A 26,364-nucleotide genomic window follows, 5' to 3' on the forward strand; every position below is an offset into this window, starting at 1 on the left:
TCTAATTCAATAAAGATGTGTTTATCCAGTATCTAGTCAACAAAAATCTGTTGAGAAACAGCCATTTTCTGGGCTAGCTCTTGGATGTTGAGTTGTTACTTGATTCATAGTAAACATGGACAACATTGCCATTCTAGGAGCTAATTTTGGTAGATTATTTATTCACTAGAAAATGGATTTCTTACTTTATCCATGACCACTATTCCATCACAGTAAAAATCAATTCTTGGTAACTTCAAACCCAGGTACAGTTGAAACAGCAACTTAGAGGTGAAAAGACATATATGTCCCTCTGTCTCCTCAGGGACCCCCCTCTTCCTGACTCTGCCTTATAGATCCCTCCATTCATTTTATTTCCGCCCACTGAATTCATGTTCTTGTTTGGTTGTTTTGCAGTTGAATGTGATATCATGAAGTGAGGATAATAACTTTAGGTGGAGAATAAGCAGCAAAAAAAAAAAAAAAAAATCAGCTAATAGTTTCATTTAAGTGTCCTCAGTAGTAAAGAGCAGGAAGAGGAAACCTAGACAATATATAATCTAGGAGCTGAATTTTTTTTTGAATGGAATAATTTGCAGAGTTCCACAGAGTGACAATAGCTCTTAAATCACACGAAGGGAAAGCTTATTTCAGCTTCTGGGTTTGCGTGTGACTTTTTTTTGCACCCCAAAGCTAGAATTGCTCTGATAATCAGCACACAGAAGAGTTACCCTGCTGGGACTAAATTATAAATAAGAGGAACGTTCAGTGCCCTCAGAGGATTTTACCTGTGGTAATAGTGCTTTCCATCTTTAATACACTTCACTTTTATTATAGGATTATTGCTTTCAGCCCCTCTCTTAAATGTGTAGTTTTGTCACCACAATATCTCATACAGATAAATAACATTAAATGGGGTTACAATGATTATTAAACATTGCAGTGAAATCTCGTACATCACAGTACCAATATCATTTATGTGTCCAAAAGATAGGACAACTTCCTATATGAAGCAGTAAACATGACTTTATTTTATGTGATGAAAATAAGAATAGGCTGAGTCCATCATGTCTGTCTAAACAAATGGTGTATCTATCCTGGGACATTTGCAACCCATATGCCAGGTGACTGATACAACTCTTACATATGTCTGCATGGGTAGGCAGGTTGTGGTTACATTCTTTTGCAGATGTATAAAAAATGGCACAAGAAGAACAAATAAATTACTGCATTTAGAACAGATGTTGAACAAATAATCCGAACAAAATAGCCCTGGACATTCTTTTATCTAGAATGATGCTACCTCCTTAGAAAGTTTAGTGTACTACCTGAATGGACCGGTGCTAACTGATAATATTAGCCACATATTAACCATATGAAATTTCCCTCTGGAATATAATGGTTTATTTATGTTTATAGATGTAATATTGTTTGACCTTCCTTATCAGGGATCATGTTCTGTTGCATGTTGCTTGATGATCATTCAAGTGTTCACAGATGCAGACCTAGTATCAAAACTGCAAGCCCTACTGCCACTACTAGCTTTTCTTTCCATTCACCAAGCTCTGCATCTTCTGCTCCACATGTACTAATTTATGGGTTGACAGCATCTGCCATGACTGTGACCATGAACAAACGTGGGGAACATGAATGCATTGAGATCCTGTTCGTTGGTATCCTTTTCATTCCAGATTTCCTCCTTGGTGACCAGCCATTGGTGGTCAGCCCATTCAATAATGCACACGCTTCCTGGTTGCCTTTCTCAGCAGGTTTTCTAGGATGTTCTCAATAAGAATTGTTCCACTAGGCCAGCTCCATGTTTTGGACTCAGATTCTGTTCCTCTTGGGATTTCATCAGAGACTTAAATCTTTAAATCTTAGTATCTACCACAAAGGCCCTCGTCTCTTAATAATATCATGTATATCTATTACCTATGAAACTTAATTCTTTTTTGAGTTATCTTTATTTCCAGCCTAAACTAACCTTTGAAATTAATCATTAAATTCTTTATGTTGAGTAATCATGACTAAAGTAACATATTTCTTTACATTTCAAATGTATCTTTTTGAAGACTTTAAGAAGAATATCCAACCCTCACAAAAGAAAGAAGGTAGATGCATTTACTTTGCAACCCAAATATTCCCAGATATAGTTAATGTTCTTATACCACCTTCTCACAAGATTAAAACATACAGGGCAGTTATACTAAAATTTTATACAGTATAAAATTTTCTACACTATAGAGTTATTCCTCAGCATCCATGGGAATTTGGTTCCAGGATTCCCTGCAATACCAAAGTCAGAGATGCAAAATTCCCTTATATATAACAGTGTAGTGCTTGCATATAACCTATACAATTCCTCCAGTATACTTTAAATCATCTCTAGATCACTTACAAGACCTAAAACTATGTAAATACCATATAAATAGTTGCTACATGTGGCAAATTCAACTTTTGCAGTTGAAACTGTCTGGATTTTTTCCCAAATATTTTTTATTTATGGTTGAACTTACAGATGTGGAACCTGAAACTTTAGAGGTCTGACTGTATAAATAAATATTTCCCTGAGATATCTGTTATTTATGCCTCCAAGGAATAGTTTTTCGGATCCATCAAATCAATTATCTCTAATATTAAAAAACAACCACTTCTGAGTTTTGTTGCCCTTAACACCTATAGTCTTCAGGTTTTTTTTCTTTAATCTCCTTCCACATGTGCTCATAAATAGTTCATGAACTGAAAATTCATATCAGTTCACCTTTGTGCCTTTGCCCAATTTGGGTGTGTTCAGTTAAGTGAAGAATGATCCTATGGCTTGTCCTGACTTCCTCCTCTTTGTCTGTTATGGGGATAAAATTAACTGACATATAGGTTCCAGATTGGAATCATGGAGGTAAGAGTTAGAGATGTACACAGAGAGAAGGAGATGGGGAGGAGTTACTCGTTATTATTGCTAGTGATGTTTTCATCCTCTTAAGCTAATTTTGAACTTTTACCCACAATTCCTCTTTCAGAAGTCTAGGAATTAGGACAAAATTATTATTTTGTCCTAAAGATTTTTCTGCATTAGTCTAAAAGCCTACAAAATGAGACTAAAAGAATAGAAAATGCAGTGACATCCTATGTGATTTTTTTCCTGTTGCTGTCCTGTTCAATACTTATCTAGATAAATAACATTTATTTAACTTGTAAATGCTTCCCCTCACCCCCACCTACAGACATACATTGGATTTTTCCACAAAAATGACTGAGATGGTTAAACATAAATGTTTTTCAGATGTTATTTTATGAAGAAGAAGACAGGAAACAAAAATTCCTATGTGATCATGTATATCAAACAACAAGTGTTTTAAGCAATTGAAAAAGAAAAGTCTGTTGTGAGCAACGGTTTCTTGGATGATACTATTAATCCTTGATACTATTCCTATTTATCATGGAAATATACTCAGGTATGATGCTGTTAAAGTGCTACACTCAATATGCCAACAAATTTGGAAAACTCAGCAGTGGGCACAGGACTGGAAAAGGTCAGTTTTCATTCCAATCCCAAAGAAAGGCAATGCCAAAGAATGTTCAAACTACTGCACAGTTACACTCATCTCACACACTAGCAAAGTAATGCTCAAAATTCTCCAAGCAAGGCTTCAACATTATGTGAACCAAGAACATCCACATGTTCAAGCTGGATTTAGAAAGGCAGAGGAACCAGAGACCAAATTGCCAACGTCATAGAAATGTTCTTTGGATCATAGAAATGTTTCTTTGGATCATAGAAAAAGCAAGAGAGTTCCAGAAAAACATCTACTGTCTGCTTTATTACAGCAAAGCCATTGACTGTGTGGATCACAACAAACTGTGGAAAATTCTTCAAGAGATGGGAATACCAGAGCAACTGACCTGTCACCTGAGAAATCTGTATGCAGGTCGAGAAGCAACAGTTAGAACTGGACATGGAAAAACAGACTAGTTCCAAATTGGGAAAGGAGTACATCAAGGCTGTATATTGTCACCCTGTTTATTTAACTTATATGAAGAGTACATCATGTGAAATGCCAGGCTGGATGAAGCAAAAGCTGGAATCAAGATTGCCAGGAGATATATCAATAACCTCAGATATGCAAATGACACCACCCTTATGACAGAAAGCAAAGAGGAACTAAAGAGCCTCTTGATAAAAGTGAAAGAGGAGAGTGAAGAACCTGGCTTAAAACTCAGCATTCAAAAAGCTAAGATCATGGCAACCAGTCCCATCACTTCATGGTAAATAGATGGGCAAACAATGGAAACAGTGAGACTTTATTTTCTTGGGCTCCAAAATCACTGCAGATGGTGACTGCAGCCATGAAATTAAAAGATACCTGCTCCTTGGAAGGAAAGTTATGACCAACCTAGACAGCAGATTAAAAAGCAGAGACATTACTTTGCCAACAAAGGTCCATCTAGTCAAGGCTGTGGTTTTTCCAGTGGTCATGTATGGATGTGAGAGTTGGACCATAAAGAAAGCTGAGTGCCAAAGAATTGATGCTTTTGAACTGTAGTGTTGGAGAAGACTCTTGAGAGTCTCTTGGATTGCAAGGAGATCAAACCAGTCAATCCTAACAGAAATCAGTCCTGAATATTCATTGGAAGGACTGATGCTGAAGCTGAAGCTCCAATACTTTGGCCACCTGATATGTAGAGCCGACTCACTGGAAAAGACCCTAATGCTCAGAAACATTGAAGGCAGGAGGAGAAGGGGATGACTGAAAATGAGATGGTTGGATGGCATCACCAACTCGATAGATATGAGTTTGAGCAAGTTCCGGGAGTTGGTACTGGACAGAGAGGCTCGCTGTTCTGCAGTCTATAGGGTGGTGAAGAGTCAGACACAACTGAGTGACTGAACTGAACTGATATATATATAGATATGGATATAATGCCAGTACATGATGAATTAACTGAGTTTTGTGCATTTAGTTTGTTAATGCTGAGAAAAAAAAGACTACAGCATGCAAATAAATGTCATCCTCTCCTGTAAAAATCTTTTAATTATAAAATGGTAAGAACAAACAAAAAGTTAACAAGCAAACAAAAACTTCCTGGGAACTCTAGTGACAAATATCTTTTGTTTCATTGCTTCATAAGCTTTAACCTTATGTAGGTATGGTTTTAAGTGCTTGAGATATGAGAAAAAACTATTTTTTCAGCATCTAGTAAGTGGTCAATACATATGTTTTGAATTAACTACTGAAATTCTAGTACATGTATCAAGGAAGTTTATTTCATGTAGACCAATATTTTTAAGCATAAAAAATTTAACCCCAGGGTAAGCAGAAGGAAAGAAATCTTAAAAATCAGGGCAGAAATAAATGCAAAAGAAACTAAAGAGACCATAGCAAAAATCAACAAAGCTAAAAGCTGGTTTTTTGAAAAAATAAACAAAATTGACAAACCATTAGCAAGACTCATTAAGAAACAAAGAGAGAAGAACCAAATTAACAAAATTAGAAATGAAAATGGAGAGATCACAACAGACAACACTGAAATACAAAGGATCATAAGAGACTACTACCAGCAGCTCTATGCCAATAAAATGGACAACTTGGAAGAAATGGACAAATTCTTAGAAAAGTATAACTTTCCAAAACTGAACCAGGAAGAAATAGAAGATCTTAACAGACCCATCACAAGCAAGGAAATCGAAACTGTAATAAAAAATCTTCCAGCAAACAAAAGTCCAGGACCAGATGGCTTCACAGCTGAATTCTACCAAAAATTTAGAGAAGAGCTAACACCTATCTTACTCAATCTCTTCCAGAAAATTGCAGATGAAGGTAAGCTTCCAAACTCATTCTATGAGGCCACCATCACCCTAATTCCAAAACCAGACAAAGATGCCACAAAAAAAGAAAACTACAGGCCAATATCACTGATGAACATAGATGCAAAAATCCTTAACAAAATTCTAGCAAACAGAATCCAACAACATATTAAAAAAATCATACACCATGACCAAGTGGGCTTTATCCCAGGAATGCAAGGATTCTTTAATATCCGCAAATCAATCAATGTAATACACCACATTAACAAATTGAAAGATAAAAACCATATGATTATCTCAATAGATGCAGAGAAAGCCTTTGACAAAATTCAACACTCATTTATGATTAAAACTCTCCAAAAAGCAGGAATAGAAGGAACATACCTCAACATAATAAAAGCTATATATGACAAACCCACAGCAAGCATCACCCTCAATGGTGAAAAATTGAAAGCATTTCCCCTGAAATCAGGAACAAGACAAGGGTGCCCACTCTCACCACTACTTTTCAACATAGTGTTGGAAGTTTTGGCCACAGCAATCAGAGCAGAAAACGAAGTAAAAGGAATCCAGATAGGAAAAGAAGTGAAACTCTCACTGTTTGCAGATGACATGATCCTCTACATAGAAAACCCTAAAGACTCTACCAGAAAATTACTAGAGCTAATCAATGAATATAGTAAAGTTGCAGGATATAAAATTAACACACAGAAATCCCTTGCATTCCTATATACTAACAATGAGAAAACAGAAAGAGAAATTAAGGAAACAATACCATTCACCATTGCAACAAAAAGAATAAAATACTTAGGAGTATATCTACCTAAAGAAACAAAAGACCTATACATAGAAAACTATAAAACACTGATGAAAGAAATCAAAGAGGACACAAACAGATGGAGAAACATACCATGCTCATGGATTGGAAGAATCAATATTGTCAAAATGGCTATTCTACCCAAAGCAATCTATAGATTCAATGCAATCCCTATCAAGCTACCAATGGTATTTTTCACAGAACTAGACCAAAGAATTTCACAATTTGTATGGAAATACAAAAAACCTCGAATAGCCAAAGTAATCTTGAGAAAGAAGAATGGAACTGGAGGAATCAACCTGCCTGACTTCAGACTCTACTACAAAGCCACAGTCATCAAGACAGTATGGTACTGGCACAAAGACAGAAATATAGATCAATGGAACAGAATAGAAAGCCCAGAGATAAATCCACGAACCTATGGACACTTTATCTTTGACAAAGGAGGCAAGGATATACAATGGAAAAAAGACAACCTCTTTAACAAGTGGTGCTGGGAAAACTGGTCAACCACTTGTAAAAGAATGAAACTAGAAGACTTTCTAACACCATACACAAAAATAAACTCAAAATGGATTAAAGATCTAAATGTAAGACCAGAAACTATAAAACTCCTAAAGGAGAACATAGGCAAAACACTCTCCAACATAAATCACAGCAAGATCTTCTATGACCCACCTCCCAGAATATTGGAAATAAAAGCAAAACTAAACAAATGGGACCTAATGAAACTTAAAAGCTTTTGCACTACAAAGGAAACTATAAGTAAGGTGAAAAGACAGCCCTGAGATTGGGAGAAAATAATAGCAAATGAAGAAACAAAGGATTAATCTCAAAAATATACAAGCAACTCCTGCAGCTCAATTCCAGAAAAATAAATGACCCAATCAAAAAATGGGCCAAAGAACTAAACAGACATTTCTCCAAAGAAGACATACAGATGGCTAACAAACACATGAAAAGATGCTCAACATCACTCATTATTAGAGAAATGCAAATCAAAACCACAATGAGGTACCATTACACGCCAGTCAGGATGGCTGCTATCCAAAAGTCTACAAGCAATAAATGCCGGAGAGGGTGTGGAGAAAAGGGAACCCTCTTACACTGTTGGTGGGAATGCAAACTAGTACAGCCGCTATGGAAAACAGTGTGGAGATTTCTTAAAAAACTGGAAATAGAACTGCCATATGACCCAGCAATCCCACTTCTGGGCATACACACTGAGGAAACCAGATGTGAAAGAGACACGTGCACCCCAATGTTCATCGCAGCACTGTTTATAATAGCCAGGACATGGAAGCAACCTAGATGCCCATCAGCAGATGAATGGATAAGGAAGCTGTAGTACATATACACCATGGAATATTACTCAGCCATTAAAAAGAATTCATTTGAATCAGTCCTAATGAGGTGGTTGAAACTGGAGCCCATTATACAGACTGAAGTAAGCCAGAAAGATAAAGAACATTACAGCATACTAACACATATATATGGAATTTAGAAAGATGGTAATGATAACCCTATATGCAAAACAGAAAAAGAGACACAGAAATACAGAACAGACTTTTGAACTTTGTGGGAGAATGTGAGGGTGGGATATTTCAAAAGAACAGCATGTATACTATCTATGGTGAAACAGTTCACCAGCCCAGGTTGGATGCATGAGACAAGTGCTCGGGCCTGGTGCACTGGGAAGACCCAGAGGAATCGGGTGGAGAGGGAGGTGGGAGGGGGGATCGGGATGGGGAATACGTGTAAATCTATGGCTGATTCATATCAATGTATGACAAACCCACTGATGTTGTGAAGTAATTAGCCTCCAACTAATAAAAAATAAATAAATAAATAAATAAATAAACAAAACAGTGGTATAGATTTCAATCTTAGAACACTAACTACATAGAAAATCATCAGTTGTATTAATTTTGTTTCCTTTATATTCCCAGTTCTTAAAAGGTGCTGACAAGTATCTGTTCTTCCATTACTGAAATCCTGATTAAAGGATCAGTAAGATAATAATGAGAAAACGAAGCAGAAGTACATACTACACAATATAATAACTTATTTTTAATCATATTCCAATACAACCTCTATGTCTTTCAAATTCTAATACATGGACTAAGAATGGAAACTCAGAGCAAAGTTCAAAGGCAGTCTGAAGAGAACATGTAAATTTTGAAACTAATATACTAAATGTGTGGCAGGCCAGACAGGAAAAGTCTTCTGAGATGATTCACAATGAAGAGGTGAAATTTAATGAGAAAATAGAAAGGAAGTAGATAGAATATGACAGAGAAGACCCAGATGTGTGTGTGTGTGCGCCTCAGTTGTGTCTGACCCTTTGTGACCTCATGGACTGTAGCCTGCCATTCTCCTTTGTCCGTGGAATTTTATAGGCAAGAATCCTGGTGCCGGTTGCCATTTCCTTCTCCAGGAGAATCTTCCTGACTCAGGGATCAAATCTGGATCTCTTTCATTTCCGCATTGTTGGTGGATTCTTTACCACAGCACCTCCTGGGAAGGCCAGAGGAGAATCTTAAAATGAGAAGGAATCTTAGTTATCTGAGGCTATTCTAACCCATGGTTGAACACCTTTTATAAATCCAAGATAAGTGGCATCCAGGCTTTATTGGAGAGTCAGACAGACAGACACACAGACACACGCACAAAGAATCAAAAACAGATGTAGACACAGAGATGGAAAGAGGTAATGTGTTAAACATGTATGCAATTCAATATAAAATGTCCTAATTCCACATTATAAATATTTCTCCAGATGGCGGTAATTAATTTGTATCTGAAACTGAAATTACAACCTCCCCCCACCAAATTTTTGGATTTAATAACTTTTATAGACCAGAGTTCTGGTCCTCCCTCTGTCCTGAATACATTTTCCATGGAATATTCTACTTCTCTCCGCCTCCTTTTTACATTAACACCAGGATAGGTTTCCATCTGCGACCACTCAGTGGTTATGCAGCACTCAGTTTGGATGCCGGCATGGGGAATTGTGGAGTCCTCATTCATCGCTGTGTTAGTCAGGGGTAGGATGAGGGGGAGACAGGATTAATAGGGACAGCAGAGCGGCTGTTGCAGCGGGTCACACATGACCTCACATTTGACATATAATTAAGGTCTTCTGTCCTGCTTATCTCTTTCTAAAATTATTAAGTGCTTTGATGACCTTTTGGGGAACAATTCTAAGTCGTGTTCAAACAATGAATGACAGCACTTAATAACACCTGAGAGGGACTCAGGAGATCCAAGGGAACACATTAGCATGTCATAAAGCCCTAGAAATAATTTACCTGATTTTGAGACATTATTTATACTCAAAATACTTCTTCCATGAAAGAATAGAAAATCAAAAAAAGTTCATTACAGCTAAGACATTTAAATAGCAAGCCAAAAATTTTAACTTTTTTTCGTATTAATCAACTTTTCTATCACCTACTTAGAACAGATCCCTATAAAGAGAGGATGACATTATATGATTGTGGCTTGCATCTGTAGGGGCCAAAATCATGCAGAAAATAATGGCTCTACCAGAGATAAACAGTTATTCCTATTGTCTTTGAATGAAAACAAAGCAAAAAACAAGAAAACATGACCAAGGGAAACATAAAACATCAATATGGTTCAGAGGCTTTGATTCAAAATAGAAAGCTGACAAAAATTAGGTTAATTCTTCATGAAAATACATCTTCTCATTAGCCAATAGGCCATCACACAACAGATTTGAGGATGTATACTGAACTACCTGTGGCCATTATCGTACAGTTAGCTTGGGAATAATCATTCAGTGGATTCAAGAAGACGAAACCAGATGGTTTTTGTATCAAACAGTGGGACTTACCTTGCCCACTGAGAGAACATCAATTGAAAATCTTAATGTTGTAGGTTTTAGTTTTTGTTTTCTAGTGTCATTTTTGCCTTTCTCCAAGTAATTAATGGCTTGTGTTCCCATGTTGTAATGAGATTCATGATAAGCCTCTGTCCATGCACAAACATATCACTAGACAGAAATGTTATTAACACATGTATGGTTTCTGTGGGTTTTTTTTTTTTTTAATGTGCATGTTTGTTTGGGATTCTATAAATCACAAAGCATATGTTTGAGTGGTCAATGCAAAGACAAAGAGAGATAAAGAGCTTCAGGAAATTCTCTCATCTTTATATCTATCTCCTCTTTCATTCTACTTGCTTTTCTAAAATGCAATCTCTGTTTCACCACTGCTTTTTTTTTTTTTCCTTTCAGCATGGAATCTCAGTCCATCCCTATACTGCTGAACTCAAGTCAGATAGCATATATAGGAAAATACTCCATTGTACATTTTATTTCTCTCATAGTTTCTAGCTCTCCTCTGTAGCAGAAAGGAGCCCAGGTTTGGGTATCATTATTGGATTACGTCTCCCACAAAACAGGAATTAAAGTTCAGCTTCTCTTTTAGACTAACTGTGAGCTGGCTTGTTACTCTTCAGCAAGTTGCATTTTGTTCTCTGTTTACAAAGTATTTCTATGGTATAAGATGGGAGATTTAAAGAAAAATATTTCCATTTGTTTCCTACTGTTGGTAAAGTAGAATATTCTTGTTCAAAATCCTAAAGTGTGCCAGCTGTTTATTAACATAGTCTAGTTTTGTTGTTCTTTTCCACCTGAAGAAATCTAAAATATGAAGCAAACTGGCAATAAGCAAATCTGTACTATATCATAGTTGGGGAAGATACTTAACTCCTTTAAGTATCTTTAAGTCTTTTTCCTCTTTTGTATGATAAGGAGTACAATTATGTATTAGAGAGTAATTTTTAAACTAAAAAGCATATTATGGTAGTAATAGCAGGATATCTTATCTTTACATGCTGGAAATAACCTATATCATATCAGAAAGGCTGAATTCTGTTTTTTATTGGCTTAAGTCTTGAGTTAATTCCTTTCTTGGCCATGGAGCCATGGAAAATCATTATATCATCCTGTTACATCCTAGGTTTCTATCTGAGACTTCAACGAATTATTCCTAAATTATTAGTTATAAAAAGAATCTTAATATACATGGATCAAATTCTCTAATTTTACACATGAAGTAATTAGTTTAAATAAGTAAACAGGCTATGTCTAGATCCCAGAGCTAATGACTAACACAATCTGGATTGCACTTGAAATTTTCTTGACTTTAAGTTATGGTTTTTTTACTGCTTATTGTATAGAACTATTCAAGTGGGTGTTGGATGGGTATGAAAAGTGTGGGTTTAGCATGTTAAAGTTTTACCTAACATCTTCATAAAGTGGTATTCTGTGTTTGCAGCTAAAACAGGATAAACTGAGAGCCCTAATAAAAGTCACAGCTGAAAGGTTTTCTGTAAACCTCCAATATATGTTGAACGTTAAAGCTCCCTTAGCAAGTCAAAGTTATTCTGGGTCTAGCGATTACAGTGCCCAGGTTCTTCCAGGAATACATTATCTTGGACCTAAGTGAGAGCAAGTTAACCAGTGTTTCACTTCTTAATTAGTCCTTGTTGGCCACTGAATGGCCAAGGCTGCTGGTCATGGCACCAGAGCCATCTCTGGTATTACTGAAATCATTCAGACAAACACAGCTGCTAAGAAATCACAATCTAGATCTCAAATGCGATAAAGAAGTTTTGCAATCCATCTAATTTCACAACCTCAATTGCAGTCAACCCTGCTTGATTTCATGGGACACAAATATGTTAGTTCTGTGGCCATCCAGGGACATGGAGGGAATTGTCTTTTCACATTGCTCAATGACAGTTCTCTACGATTTCTATCACCCATTAAGTGGGCAACTTTCATCACAGTAATTGTCACACTACAACTGAGTGTGCTGGGTGACTAATTGACGGATCACACGTTATTATGATGTTTCATACAAGAGTCGTCTAAAGGTATGCCATACTTTGGAAAGCTCAATATAAAACTAAACAAAACAAATCATAATCTTAAGTAATTTGTAATCAGTAAGGATTGATTATTCATATTTTAGAATTTTATCACTTTAAAAATGGTTCAGTACTGATATTCTTTATAGACTGCTCATAGGAAAGTATATATGTGCTTTCATTTTTAAAAATCTAATAGAGTTGTTCAGCAAGCAGTCCACTGTGCAGAATAAGACATACTTGTACAATGTTTGGGGACTTCTCTTTGCTTTAAACTTTGAGGGAATCTAACTTGTGCATACTTTCACAATTACACGTTCACTTGTCTTCCTGACCCAGGGATAAAGCAAAGAGTTATAAGTGATTTAAGAAGGTGATCATATATATCTCCCTATTTTCCCAAGACAGTCCCAGTTTATATCAGTTGTTTTGAAGTAATTGTTAATAGTGTCTCCCTTCATCCTCAAACGTGTCCTGGTTTGGATTACATGGTCACCTAAATGTTAGAGTTGCTGTACCGTGGAATAAGATCGTTGTTAGCTTAAATAGAGTGGCGTTACTCATGTAAATTTCAGCCAGGACACAAAGCAGTGTCATTAGGACATTCATTCATTAGTTCATTGTATATTATTCAAACTTAAGCAAATATTTCCTGGGCATTGTGTGCCAATAAATGTTTTTGAACAATTTATTGAGCATTGCATATAGGATCGGAGAAAGCAATGGCAGCCCACTTCAGTACTCTTGCCTGGAAAATCCCATGGATGGAGGAGCCTGGTAGGCTGCAGTCCATGGGATCGCTAGGGGTCGGACACGACTGAGCGACTTGACTTTCACTTTTCACTTTCATGCATTGGAGAAAGAATGGCAACCCACTCCAGTGTTCTTGCCTGGAGAATCCCAGGGACAGGGGAGCCTGGTGGGCTACCGTCTATGGGGTCTCACAGAGTCGGACACGACTGAAGCGACTTAGCAGCAGCAGCAGCATATAGGATGCCAGAGGTTAAAATGTAATTTCTAAATGAGCTAAATATATAAATGAGCAATATATATATATATATATAAATGAGCAATAAATATATATACATTGTATATTTCATTTATTGTATATTTCATTTATATTATCATTGTATATTTCATTTAACATTTCATAAGAGAAGTTGCAATTCATACTGTATAAATGAGGAAAAGGGTTTTCAGAGATATTATATCTTGCTTATTACTACCCAACTCATATTTGGTAAAGTTGGAATTTATAGCCATTCATTATTAAAATGTTGTACTTATCCCTCTATTATTTTACCTTTTAGGCTTACTTGAGAGATTCACGAAAGAATCTTGTGCTTAGTTTATAGGTAAGAATGGACAGAGGTGATGATGAAAAAGGAATGGGTAGAGCCCTTCTCAATACAGCAGCTTCCTGAGCTGCTGGGACCACCCAATGGGAGAGCATGTCTAGGTCCTACCTAGATAAGGAAACGGGACCCATGTGGATACACTGACAGAGGTAGCATGACTGTCCAGTCCACAGAAACATCTGCTGTTCCATAGATTCTTCCATCTGGTTGGGTGCATTTTATTTACTGTGCAATACCCCCAGAAGTTAATTCTTCTTCTTTACTTCATGGAATCCCTACCCCCTTACCAACTCTGTTCTTTATCCTTCAAAAGAGGAAGAATATTTCTTTAAATGTGCAACAATTTCTAAAATTTTTAAAGTCCAGAAGAAACAAATAAAACAGAATTTTAAAAAAAGTGAAAAGAAAGATCTTTAGAAATCTTGAAACACACACGCAATATTAAAATCAAACAAAAACAAAGGGATTTTACGCTTGTAAAGTTTCCAAAAAGCAATGCTTCTTTGTGGTACCCCCACAAAATGGCAACCTACTCCAGTACTCTTGCTTGGAAAATCCCATGGATGGAGGAGCCTGGTAGGCTACAGTCCATGAAGTCGCAAAGAGTTGGACACGACTGAGTGACTTCACTTTCTCTCTTTCACAAATTACAGGGTCCAAAGGATGTTAAGAAGATGCCATGAACTTCCAAGAATCCCATCTGGAAAACTGGTTGTCTTTTCATTCCACACCTCCACCAACCCCCACAATTTCCTCAGATAAAGTTAAGAAAGAAAGAAGAAAAAAAAAAGTGTTATGTCTTACAGGAAGGATGGGGTATGGAGTTATGCCTAGCCTTTGAATTATAGCAATGGAAAGGAGTTTTGATTAGCCATGCAAGAGATGCATTCAAAACCGACATGGCTACTCTGCTTACCAAAAGGAATCCTTTTTCTAAACTAAAGTAACAGGGGTGGTGGTGTCTTACATACCACAAAGAAAAATTGGAAATGGTCATTCTTATTAGTCTAGGAATAGTAAAAGGAGACTAGGAAAAGGATGAGTTAGGGTTAGATTTAGTTGCATATTATAGCAAACCCAAATAAAGCAGCTTAAATAAATGAGGACTTTTGGTTTTCTTTAATGTGAAATAGTCCAGAAGAGATATCCAGGGCTGAAATTATATCAGAACTGCTCTGGGTCTGTCATTTGGCTCTGCCATCTTTAATGTACGGTTTGCATCCTCAAGGTTCAAGGGCATTTTCAGAGGGCCCACCATTATGTTTCATCTCTTCTTCAGAGAACGTCCTGAAGCCTCTGTCCAATGACTTTTACTTATGTCTCCCGGGCCACTCTAGTTGCAAAGGAGGCTGTAGAATGGAGGTTTTTAACTGAACTAATTGGCAGTAATACAGATATTTTCTTATGGAGGGGGATGGGAAGAATAAATATTGGAGAGAACACAGATTACATTTTCATTATTAAAGTGCATGTGATGACAGGAAAACAGAGATTCCTTACCTTTATGCGTCCTTCACTATGGGAGTTGCTGCTCTAGTGACAATGTCTCTGCCAAATTAACTCTGGGGTTCTGGGGGGTTGGGGTGGAAATGAGCCTGACATAGTGTCTTCTCTCTTTTGCAGGGAAGGGACTTCCCTGTAAATTCCGGCTGCTGCTTTACCTTGAGTTGATACTAAAACTTAAATAGAAAGGGAATAGTTCTTTCTGACTTAGAGGAGATAGTGACAGAAGCACTTTAGTAACATTGTGCAAACACTGGGGAGACAGCAAAATACAGTTCCTTGCTATGTTACTTCTGTTGCTTCAAAATGTATTTTTCTTAATAGAGGTTAAGTAATAGATCCAAAATACGTGGTGGTGCCAACATCAACTCATAAAAGCCATTTCTTCTTCTCTGACGTTTATTACTATTTGTTAACAAAAAGGGATGGACCTCCTCAAAGTTCACTTACATTGTTAAATATCTACTGTTTCTTTCCACTTAACTGAGTATCTATTTTATTCTGGATGCAGACAATATGGACATTTAAAAGATGCAGAACCTGCCTTGCATTTCAGCTGAGTGTACATAGTGGGAGTCCATTCTCCTCGATGTACTGCAGAAGTTCTTAGTCCTGACTCTCTATGTAGAGGTAGTGGTCAGAGACACTCTGCTTCAGACCCCTACACTGATGTTACCGTAGACTAGGATGGGGTGTCTGTGAAATAGTGCTTTAAAGTGCTTAGCAGGTACTTGCCTCCAGGAAAGGAGCACCCAGTGTTATCGTTACTGTTGGCATTAGTGTGGCTATCTCCCTGCTAACACCCCTGCTTGTTCCATTTGTAATCTTTTCCTCACAAATCAGACAAAAGTAATTATACTTATTTTTCCCATTCTTCTCTCTCCCTGTATCCTCTTTCCTCTCTGTACGCTTCTCTGCACGCCTCTGAGCTAACCTCTTTATGAAATGCCAGTCTTTTTAGGGTGTCTTTGGAGAGCTTTGAAACTAATATACTCAAATCGGGACTGAAGGCGCACAAACAAGCAACTAATCAATAGTTGATTAGTTGATTAGAACACATCAACTCTAATGTGTTCATCTTCCATCGCCACTGAAAATAATAGTGAAACTTTCCTATTTATTGTACACCCTCTGTCTTGTGCTCCGCACATACCATGGTTCCTTATAAATGAAATCCTTGGATTTTTCTTGTCTCTTGGTTTCTGCTCACCTCTGAGTGATTCTGTTGCCTGACCTTTCTGCCCTCTTCCAAAGTTCTCGGCTTGCAAGCTGCATAATAAATTCCCATTTCATCATCATTAACTGTCAACTGGAAATCCACAGCCAGGTGAAGGGCAGAATAGGAACCCATGTCTTGTCACTAAAATATGCTGGATCTCTAATAGCTCATTAGCATACCATACACAAGCATCCTGCTTTTAATTAGTTACGTGGTGTGATAATTAAGTAGCATTTCTCTGCAGTTTCCCCTTGTGTGGGGGAGAAAAAGGGAGGGAAGAGGTTGGCTATTGGTGCAGGTGGTGCTAAATGCTAAGTATAAAGTTTTAGGTAATTGTGACCCTGGAGAAAACAGCTAGCAAACTCTCAAGAGGAGAGAATAACATTCTTCCCTTACGTTAAAAAAAAATTAACTGACAAAAGCCTCCCTGTCTCTGTTCATGTGGATATTTGAACGAAAAACGTTTAAAAATTTAAACCAAAGATATGAGATTTTGATATGAGAGTACAATGTATTTTATAGTGCCAGCCCAGGTCAGAGGAAGAGGACAAGGGGAAAATAAGTGCCCAAATCACAAGCTGACAAAGGAATCTTAGTGCGGCCTTATTTGTTCAGCACAGAAACACTTGAGCAGGCCTATATATAAGCCCCAAAGAATGACCAAGCTAGTCATTAAAGCTGTTGACTTTAATACGTTCTTCTTTCACCTGCAGAAAGATAATGTATCTGTTCTCTCGATAGTTGTTATGACATTGATAAGAAGCATAGTGTTGGAGGAAGAAATTTCCCCTCATAAGGACTCCCTCACCCTGGAACAGTTATTTAAATCACTATGGCCAGAGCAGCAGGACATATAAACTAGAGCCACATTCTGGCAAAATGTAAACTGTTTTATTTCTTCTATGGGGAAGCAGATGGCAGCACTCTGACCCTCTATATGTGGATTTGAAGTTACCATATCATCAAAAGGACAGATGTAAACATGTTATGATATAAAGTACCAAATGCAACTCCACATTGAACATTAATAGTAATGCATCATGTAATCTCTTAGAAGTCACAACTACTACAGACAGGTGCCAAATACCCAATTTAATTTTTTTTTTCCCCAACATAAACTTTAGTTTTTCTGTAGGTGACCCTTCCTCAGGAAGGGGAAAAAAAAATTGTCAGCTTTGGTGCTCCTGAGCAGATACTTTTTCAGGCCAAAGATGGTTTTCGGTAAAGTGTGTGCAGCATTATAAACCTGCTTAAAATGACAGTGTAATCTCTAACCAACCTCTTTCAACTGAAAATATATATAGAGATAATAATGCACGTGTAATATGTGGACATTAGATAGCACATGTCATGTCACTAGAGAGACTGTCAAAGAAATAGATGACTATAAAATAGAGACTTGGGAAATAAGTGGACTAAACATAAATAGAATATGGCTGATGAGTTTAATGCTTACCTATCTCCACCTCCATTTTCTGTAACTCTTCTCTGTCCCTTGTTATTCACAGCAAAGCAGAAACACTGAACAGTCTCCCTTAGCTCCTGTGAGCCTCCCAAAGAGTCTGACATCAGAAGCGGAACTGTGCCAGCATTCAGCTGGGCTGCACTAGAGCTATGGTTTAGCGTCTGCAAAGCTGATCCCTTCCCCCCTTTGGGAAATATCACGAAGACATTTCAGAATTGTCCTAGCTTGGCAGGCAGTCAATTCCAGATAACTCTCCATCTTGGCCCCAGATGAAATCCAGATTGGAGGTCCAGATTAAGAATAAAAATCTGAAAAAAAAAAAAACATAACAGAGGAAGAATTTTTTTTTTTTCATCACAAAAGAGTGAATTTTTAGGATTCTACCAAATACAGAGGAAGAGACCAAGGAGGCAGCAGAGTATACTGAGCATTTTCGACTTTAATTTGCTGAGCTATTATATCTAACTAGCGTTCTGCAGAACTAGCAGATGGCTTAATACTAAAAGGTGGCACTTTCCCTTAAAGATAGGCAGGTGGTATTAGCCAAATGCAGTCTGAATGTTCCACTGCCATCCTGCGTGGTAGCAACACACTACTGTTGTAAATGGTCACACTACCATTGAAAACACACTATCGTTGGACACAGCCTCTTGGAACTGATCTACACTTTGTTCTTGCTTCTCATTCTTCCAAGCACCTGAGTGTGCTCCATTCCTATCTGACTAAAGAAGCTACAGATGTCTCCTTTTTACTTTCAGGAAGAATCCTGGCCTCAAAACCATGCTGCCATAATTCCTTAGAAGTCAAAGATGCAGCAAAGTAATATATTTTCCATGTAGATAAATATTAGTGATGTTAGGGAATCAAGTCATTAATTGTATTGAGTCTTATAAATACAAGCTCACACTTCTGGAACTCTGTACTTAAAAAACATATAACCACTGATCTAATGAGAAGCAATATAAAAACTGTTGTGATTTTGATATATGTTACTTAGAAGTATGCTTCATTTCATAGATGTGAAGCAGAAAATACTAAACTCAATATATACTTTCTTACCAAAAATATGACTAAAAAAAATCCATCCTTTTTATATAGCAGATTCATCAGTACTTACAATTGAGAGCATACATAGTGTATCATGATAACCTTCCTTTCTCTGTCCTGAGCACATTCTTTGTGTCTTCATAATCATAATTTAAACAAGCTGCCTTATGCCAATGTTCTTTTTCTCCCTCTTCTACCTCATGTTATTTTCTCTCTGGCTGTTAGACAGCAGACAAGTTTCCCCAATGAGGATGGTTGGAGTAATGGAACCCAACCCTAGAACATCTCCCTAACCAAACCGTTGCTCTAGGAGCCTCAAAACAAGGTCAGTGTGCTTTCTTCTCATTGGGCGCTCGCCATACCAGTTTCTCTGAGTGCATCTGAACCCCTGCACCTGCCTCATGAGGGACCCAGAAGAGGTTGCCAAGCGTGGAAGACTGGAAATTACGTGGCTTGCTTTGATTTTGATGATTTCATGCTTCCCCAGTAAAGATCCTTTTCTTTCTTCTCACTACCCTCTTAATCACAAGATATCTTTTTAAACTTTTTTCCTGCTCCCTTAACAAGATGTATTATGTGATCTCTGATCAGAATTTTACTGCATTCATCTCTTTACCACTGTAGCTTTCCTGATATGGTAGTCTAGACAAGTTTTAGCAACTGTAATTTGCATGTACCAAAAAGTGCCTGCCACCTCTCTGGTCCCCACAGATGATATCAGAGTGGGTAGAAAGTTATATGACTTCAGCCCCAAAACCTAGAATCTCAGAAAGGACCATGAACATTTTGATAGTCAAAAGTGTCCAAAACATTAACACAAAAAGATGTATTTTGGGGAGGACTTACTTAAGACCTCTATATGGAGTCAGGAGGGAAATTTGTCAGCACTTACATCATTTATCCTCTAAAATCTAGAAGCCCAAGAAGACTGAAGTCTTCCCATGCCACAGTGTAGGATCTATAGTTTATGTTTGCTACTTCTTGATGTTTAAAATCAAGTTGTGGATTCAATATCACCAAGTGAAAGGCATAACAGGTGGTAATTGTTGATTCTGTTTCCATAGCCAATGGGAGACACTGGAATATCTTTATTATTATTATTATTCAGCACAGGTCCTTACACTTGGGTGAAAAACCTAAAATAGCAAATAAAGTATGCATATTTCAACCTCTATTTAGGTCAGAAAAATAATAAGAAAATGGTAGGAGGATTCATTAGGCTCATTAGGGAAGTGATTTAGTATTTATTACATTCTCAGATTATTCTTCAGTAGTATACATTGACCAAATACAGTATTAAAATGTTTGTTAAATCCTCTCTTCCTTTAATTTAGAAAAATATGTGAATGTAAATATACACAAATGGAGAATAGCAACACATTCTAGTGGCAAAGAGACAGATCAAAGAGAGCACATTTTGGAAAGGAGATTTCCAAGATCAGTCCTTTCTGCAAACCTGCTCACAGTTGGTCAAGAATTTTCTGAAGAACCTAGTCTTCAGAATGATAGGATGCAAGACTGTATGCTAATTTCCTAGGTAGGCAGTTGTTTATTAAGCAGAATATGGGGCAAACCATAGATCACTTTGGAGGCTTTCCCAGTGGCCCAGAAGTATAGAATTTGCCTGCAACACAGGAGTCGAGGGAGATGTGGGTTCGATCCTTGGGTTAGGAAGATCCCCTGAAGGAGGGCAACCCACTCCAGTATACTTGTTTGGAAAATCCCTTGGACAGAGGAGCCTGACGGGCTACAGTTCATAGGGTTGCAGAGTTGGACACGACTGAAGTGACTTTGCATGCATGCATAGATCACTATATTCAGCAAAACAAAACTGGAAGAAATGGAATTCAAAGCTATGAGAAAAACTGAGCTAAAGTAGAGGATGCCATGAAGAAGAGGGAATCAGATGACAGCTTTCTAAATGGCAATGTGACATGCTGATAATTCACCCTGATGCTACGATAATAAAAATGTATAAGAGCACCAACTTAATAAACAGACACTCTATTAGAGAACAGGAACGCTGTAGCCCAGGGCCCCTATTTATACAGTAAGGTGAGACTGTAGCTGGCATCCTCTTTCTAAGTTTGAGTGCCTCAGGATCAGAAAGATACTGATAACTAGAAATGAAAGACGAAGTCAACAACTAAAATGATTTAAGAACTTTAGGACACATGAAGAAAGATTAGAAGAATAAAATAGCTCTAGTTGTGGTGTGATAACTAGGATGGAATATGCATGATCACTATCTACAAGTGTTATATCAGAAAGCTGTAAACACTATGGAGGCAAAGGAATAATTTACAATACCATGATACCAAGGTGTGTGTAGCTAAGGGTAACAGGATAGAATTACAGTACACAAAACGTAATTTGAAAGCTCTGGGATATGCTTCAGAAAAGGTAATTTTACACAACGGTTTCACATGCCCAGAATGATAATCAGATGTGCCCTCCCCCAGGTGATGTGCTGTCTCTATCTGCACCTCTACATGTGTGTGTGCTAAGTTGCTCAGTCGTGTCCAACTCTTTGCAACCTTATGGACTGTAGCCCGCCAGGCTCCTCTGTCCATGGGATTCTCCAGGCAAGAATACTGGAGTGGGTTGCCATGCCCTCCTCCAGGGGATCTTCCCAACCCAGGGACGGAACCCGTGTCTTCTACTGCTCCCACACTGCAGGCGGTTTACCCCTGAGACACCAGGGAAGCCCTGTGCTACTCTGCCCCCACCAACAAACACTCAAGGAGATGCTCTTTGCAGGGAGGCTGAATCTTCTGCAGGAAATTCTGCCTTGGACTTAGGGCCTTGGGCCCAAGTTCTTCCTCCCAAGGCACAGATGCACACAGTTAGCTTCCACTATTGTAAGCCTCACAAATGTTTGTCTGGCTCAGGTCAGAGAAAATGGGAACAGAGGTAGGAACCTAGGAGTTATGCTGCTGTGGCATTACAAATGTTATGCCTCCCAGGAAGCTCCCCTGGTGATCTGTGCTCCCTCTAAATATCCAAGTGCAGCTGCTACTGGCTTGGCAGATCATGCAGTGCTCTGAGACACCCCCAAGACTATACATTGAGGTCTTAAAGAAATGGTTAGAAATTCTATATTTTTATTTCTATTTTAATATAGTTTGCATTTATAATATATTGTTGTTTAGTTGCTAAGTTGTGTCTGACTCTTTGAGATCCCATAAACTCTAGCCCCTGAGGCTCCTCTGTCCATGGGATTTTCCAGGCAAGAATACTGGAGTGGATCCAGAATACTGGAGAAAGATCCAGGGGATCTTTCCGATCCAGGTATTGAACCCATGTCTCCTGCACTGGCAGGAAGTTCTTTACCACTGAGCCACCTGGGAAGCTCTTATATTAGTATGGCTTATAATATATAAGGAAAGCAGCTTTGGTATATTATTTTAAAACAAATAAATATGTATACATTGAGGTCATGTGCTTTAATGATTATTATTTCTTAATCTGTGCATTACTGGAAAGGAGGGAGATGCTTAGAGGTTAGAACCCACCCTACAACCAGGAAGTCTCAGTAAATATCACGTGAAATGAAGTGTGTTTGTGTCATTCCTTGGGAAAGTTAAATGTGCTGCACATGTAAAGAAGGATCTTAACTGAAAGACTCAGAAGGAAGGAAAGTTTGGCATCCTTTTCCTTGGTGATTCCATCAATCACCTGACAACATCTTCCTTTCCTGAATGCAAACCAGAGATGTGAACCTATTTGTGAGGCACGTACTTACACTTGGAAATATAACCTCTCAAGCACCAATCCATACCTAGGGAGTTGCAGGTAGAAAACTGAGGAGAAACAAGATACTGTGAGATGAAGCAAAATGAGAAAAAGGGTACATACAGCACAGTGTTATTTTGGAGGATAAGGCTAGCAGTTTCAGTGGCAAAGAGTGAAGTAGAATCAGACACTCTTTTTTATCTAAGGACATTTGTTACCAGAAAAATTTCCCAGTCACTGGAAGATAAGCAGTTACTGCAGGTGACAAGACCACATCATTGTACATCACTACCAACCCCACCAGCACCACAACTACACATAATACAGTGCTTTTAAATAAAGCATTATTTCCATACATATCACTGGCAAATTGGCTGCTAGCTGTGAAAGATAGAAAAGTAACCTATCAAAATGGTATGAGCCTTAAAATAGGAAAATGCACATATAATTTTAAGGAATAATGAAGGTAAGGAAAAACTTGAACAGTGTTTTCCAATTTTAGTCTATAGTGAAGAGTATCAGGAGCAAAAATGAGCCAATCTAAATTCTTTACCATTTGGGAGCAAATGTAACTATTGTGTACTGTCTTTTACTCATAGAACAGTATTGGAACATACAGACTGTATTTTATTTGAATGTTTTCAACTGCTTTTTGTAAACCAATGTATCTGGAATAAAATAAATATTTTGCAGTAAATACAATTGATTGAGGCATGTGTGAGGGAAACTAAAGAGTCTCTTGATGAAAGTGAAAGAGGAGAGTGAAGAAGTTGGCTTAAAACTCAACATTCAGAAAATGAAGATCATGGCATCCAGTCCCATCACTTCATGGCAAATAGATAGGGAAATAATGGAAACAGTGAGAGACTTTATTATTGGGGGCTCCAAAATCACTGCAGATGGTGACTGCAGCCATGAAATTAAAAGACACTTGCTCTTTGGAAGAAAAGCTATGATCAACCTAGACAGCATATTAAAAAGCAGAGACTTTTTTTTGCCAACAAAGGTCCATCTATTCAAAGCTATGGTTTTTCCAGTAGTCATGTATGGATGTGAAAGTTGGACTATAAAGAAAGCTGAGTGCCAAAGAATTGATGCTTTTGAACTCTGGTGTTGGAGAAGACTCTTGAGAGTCCCTTGGACTGCAAGGAGATCTAACTAGTCCATCCTAAAGGAAATCAGTCCTGAATATTCATTGGAAAGACTGATGCTGAAGCTGAAACTCCAATACTTTGGCCACCGGATGTGAAGAACTTACTCATTGGAAAAGACCCTGATGCTGGGAAAGATTGAAGGCAGGAGTAGAAGGGGATGGCAGAGGATGAGATTGTGGTGATTGGCATCACCAATTCAATGGACTTGAGTTTGAGTAAGCTCCAGGAGTTGGTGATGGACAGGGAAACCTGGCATGCTTCATTCCATGGGGTTGCAAAGATTCGGACACGACTGGCTGACTGACTGAGGCATGTGAATTGCTGGGAAGATATTGTTGGCATTTTAAGATTGACATGTTGTTGAATAGCTAAATTTACATTGTGAAAATTCATCAGCTGAATGCTTAGCAACTGCACAATTTTACAGAATTTTGAATTTCTGTTATCTTGATTACTAAATATGCTGAACAGTATTAGAGCATGAAGGAACTGATATGTTTTGATAAAAAGAAAATTCAATCCTTGTGTAGGGTCAAGTCAAATTTGAACATCTAAAGATTAAAGACAGAACAACAAAATTTAAAAAAAAAATTCATTAATGAAAAATCATTACAATAGTTTTCAAGGATATTATACATAAACAATTTGCTAATAAAGTACAAATTTATGCATAAATGTGATTCTCTTTCTTTTTTCTGTTGAGGGATCCCTTTGTGTTGTTACACATGCAATCACTGTATATTAATACAAAGGGACCGTTGTAGCAGCATGTGCTTGGCTGAAAATACTATTTTACTGTTAGGCGATTGTGTTCATTTTTAAAAGCAGAGCTAAGGTGTGGTAATATTTTATCATTTTCCTGTTGGTGATTGTTTCTTTCTTCATTCAAACTATGGACCTACATGTTACTTAGAATATGATGCACTTCTGTAAAAGAGATTTATGTCACTTCATTATAGTATAGGATTTTTTTTTATAATGTTGCTTTAAAATTACTAAAATTTAATAAGAAAGAAAAGCTTGGAAAAATGTCCCTGACACTGTTTAGTAAGGGTTAATATTCTCAAATATACTACTTTTTTAAATAGAGAGGATTCTTACTCAATTAAAAAAAAAGAGTGGGATAAAACTTTCATAGTTAACTAAGTTACTGTTAATGCTTAGCTAATAAAAATATTTTAAAGCTAACAAAATTCAAAGGAGACATACAAATGGCAAGAAAGATAATGAAGGTTGGAAACCAATTTGGGAGAAGATAGATTCATCCTTAGATTTACTCATTAATTTTGTAGAAAAGCAACTGTGTTAAATTCAGTTCAAAAGGCATATAATTGAACATTCTTCATTCTTTTATGGGAATGAGATAAAGAACAGGAAAACAAGTTACAATCAAGGAATCAGTCAAAAAAACCAAGCAGGCTGACAGGTTAGGGTCAGTGAGGGTCTGTTTTAATTTCTCCCATTTTACCTGATAGCTGTCAGGTTATTCATTTTATAGTACTAATTAATATTACTTGTACTTAATGAGGCACTGCAAAATTCTGAGTCATTAGGGAGAATCAAAGTATGTCTCCATGTTTACTGAGGAAGCAAGCAAAGAAATGCTTTTTAAAACATTTCAGTAGAAGATTTGAAATAAGAAAAAGACACAAAGAAAAACAGTCACTTAACTGTTCATTGATTTAACTGATCTTTATGAAGAACCTGCTTTGAATCAGAAACTCTGTGTAATGAGGTTACAGTGATAATATCTATAAGCAAGGCTAAAAATGTCTCCATAGTTCATGGAGCTCAAACAACTAGAAAAATCACGTTGCTCATTACAATTCTCAACCAGATAGCTAAGCTGATTCTGTGTTGTTTTGTTATTGTTTATTTTATAACTAGCAGCAATTATCTAGAAAAAATCTATAATTTATATAGAAAAGTAAAATAACACCATTGTTTCATAGAATTCAAATTTGTTATATAAAATAGTCTTACTATGCTATTCTGAATGCTTCTTACAAATTAAGTCCTGCATGTGTAGTCAAGAAATTATCTAAAGTATGTTGGAAAGCAGAAAATATAGAAGAGTATAAAAGAAAAAAGAGGACTGAGAAAACAGAAGAAATGTGTAAACATTGGTACAGACTGAGTGTTTCACTATCCCCTCCCTAATTCATAAATTGTGATCCTAAGCCCCAGTGTGTATTACTAGGAGATAGGGTCTTTGGGAGGTGGTGAGTTCATGGGGATGGGATTGTTATACATGAGATTAGTGCCCTTGTAAGAGAGAAACCTCAGAGGGCTCTTACCCTTTCTCTTACGTGAGGACACAGCAAGAAGATGACCAACTATGAACCAGGAACTCTCGCCAGACACTAAATCTGCTGGTACCTTG

General features: G+C 37.3%; 1 protein-coding gene across 1 annotated transcript in view; it reads left to right on the forward strand.

Annotated features, from left to right (window-relative positions):
• The window catches only part of LSAMP (limbic system associated membrane protein), a 679,541-nt gene that overhangs the window by 160,576 nt on the left and 492,601 nt on the right, over positions 1-26,364 (forward strand). The gene's annotated exons all lie outside the window — the stretch shown is intronic.

The sequence above is a fragment of the Dama dama genome, chromosome 19 (genome assembly GCF_033118175.1).
Source record: "Dama dama isolate Ldn47 chromosome 19, ASM3311817v1, whole genome shotgun sequence".
Lineage (NCBI taxonomy): Eukaryota > Metazoa > Chordata > Mammalia > Artiodactyla > Cervidae > Dama > Dama dama.